Raw genomic sequence first — 2,093 nt, 5'->3', positions numbered from 1 at the left:
CTTCGCATTTGCAACATGGACCATCAATTATTGCATCACTACTCGCAGCGGATCATCTATTGGCATGGGGAAAGGGTTATTATAATGAATAAAGAACTATTAGGCGCACGTAGCAAGACGTGGCCAAAGTTCATTCGAAAGTTCAAGTAATTTGAACTCATACTCTCACATAACAAATAAGGAGACATATGCAACAATAGGCATGCAGGTTACAGATGCATGAATATTAGTAAACCAGTGGAGTTACGCAATACCCTCCGCGGGAAAAAAAAAGAGAAAGATCGTAGCGTGAAATTTCGGTTGTAGAATCAAAAGAAAAAAAAGAAGAAAAAGATAGAGGTGTTTGGCATTTTCTCTGCCCTTGTGATGTCGATATACACCCATAAAAAAAAACCGAAGAGACACGGACAGGGGCAAAATCGACATGATTCGACGGCTGCAGCGGGTCATATGCTAGAATCCCCGTCGACGTTGCTATTTCCATTCATCCCAAAAGCAAGAGAAAGGCTCTGGTCGAAAAAATTGATCGGTATCTGTGGTGCGCGCGATGGTCCTCTGGGCTCGACGTCGGCGGTCGATTCCTGTTGCACGTCGCGCACTTTTCGAATATTATTTCTTTTATTTATTCCAGCGGGCGGGATTCTCTGATCTTGCTTCGGGAGATCGGCTGGCGGGAGATGGAATGTCTATTTTGTAGAAATGGAGGTGCGTAGAGGAAGCAGGGAAGGGATGTAAATTAAATGAAAAAAGTTGCTAATATGCAGACGACGTCTCACCACTCGACAGCCAAGAGGCTCCGTTTGTTTCTCCGACGAGGGGGCCATGGAGATAACTTATCGTCTTCGATGAAATACATAAAACATTTTACTAAATCGATAAGAACAACACGCACGTACATTCTCTGAGTCAAAATCAGACGTGAGATGCTTTTTAGATATGATTGCAGAATATAACGGAACTCTCTTCCTCAAAACAAACGGACCAACAAAATGTCGGACTGTCGGGAAGGTTATTTCACCGAATATAATTCCCCGAACCTGAATTTCCCTGCATATTCTGCACCCACCAACCTCGAGACAATTTCGAGGCCAAGCCGAAAGGGCCAAGCGGGGGGACCAAAGGGCCCAAAAAGAGGCCAGAAGCCAAAATAAAAGGCGGCTGTGCGTTCGTTCGTGCGACCATAAACAATAAACAAACCCCGAGGCAGACTGGCCAGAGTGGGACGCCCACCGCCTCCAACGCGTCGCTTTTTCGCCCCTTTCCACTCGAAATAGGAGGCGTTCTCTCATGATTCTTCTCCCCGAGGTGAGGCAACAGATAGGGAATGCTTCTTCGTGTCGTTGGGGCCCTGGGTCATTTAGAATCGGGAGAAAAAGACGACTTTCTCGAGGAAACTCTCACTCCGAGGGAGCTGACCAAGAGCTCCATCAGCTTGGGAAAAATTGCAATTGACGTTTCTTGGCTTTTGAAGGTGGCACTGGCGACTCCCTCTCGCTTTTCGACGTGGAGACCCATTTTGAAGCGAAGGCGACGGGAATGTGGAATATTCGCGAGATTAAACGCAGGGAAATACTGGTTAGCGATCTAGTAGGCCTACGAGCCTATGTAGAGTTGCTTGCCTTGATTTTTTCGCGTTTTTTTGAGAGCTGAATGTGTGTGCGGTGATGATTGCAATGGTTTTTGTGTGATTTCTATGTGCAAACGGAGTTGAAAGGAGATATTGCAATGTCAGATGTTGCACTGATAAGCTGAAATCAATTGAAAACTGAAACTGGCTGGAATCATAGAGAAATGTTGATTTTTCCAGTTAGAGTTTATTTGTAAGCATGATAGTTGAACTGCAGTGTTTTGTGGAAATAATCTATAGGATAATGTTATTTGCACTGTATATATATATTTTTTCTTCTTCAAATTAGCAGAGTAAGTTTGTCAAGAAAGACATAGGCCTATAATTATTTAATGCAAGTATGTGTAGACATTCAAAGTTTGTTGATGGTGATATATTAATAACTGCAAAATGCCTAATAATAAGTAAACCAATATGATTTTTAAAAAATTCTAAAGAAAAGAGAGTTTCTGAAAAAGTTTTCTGA

At 43.0% G+C, this 2,093-nt stretch overlaps 1 protein-coding gene across 1 annotated transcript in view; it reads left to right on the top strand.

Annotated features, from left to right (window-relative positions):
* Positions 1-831: 831 nt before the first annotated feature.
* LOC119589208 (F-box/LRR-repeat protein 6-like) overlaps positions 832-2,093 on the top strand; it is a 37,521-nt gene continuing 36,259 nt past the window's right edge. The window contains exon 1 of the mRNA XM_037937808.1: positions 832-1,305. The gene's annotated coding sequence lies outside the window, so the exon portion shown is untranslated. The remainder of the gene's footprint in view (positions 1,306-2,093) is intronic.

The sequence above is a fragment of the Penaeus monodon genome, chromosome 25 (genome assembly GCF_015228065.2).
Source record: "Penaeus monodon isolate SGIC_2016 chromosome 25, NSTDA_Pmon_1, whole genome shotgun sequence".
Lineage (NCBI taxonomy): Eukaryota > Metazoa > Arthropoda > Malacostraca > Decapoda > Penaeidae > Penaeus > Penaeus monodon.
The sequence above is the reverse complement of the archived record's forward strand: the minus strand, read 5'-3'. Positions and strand labels throughout refer to the sequence as shown.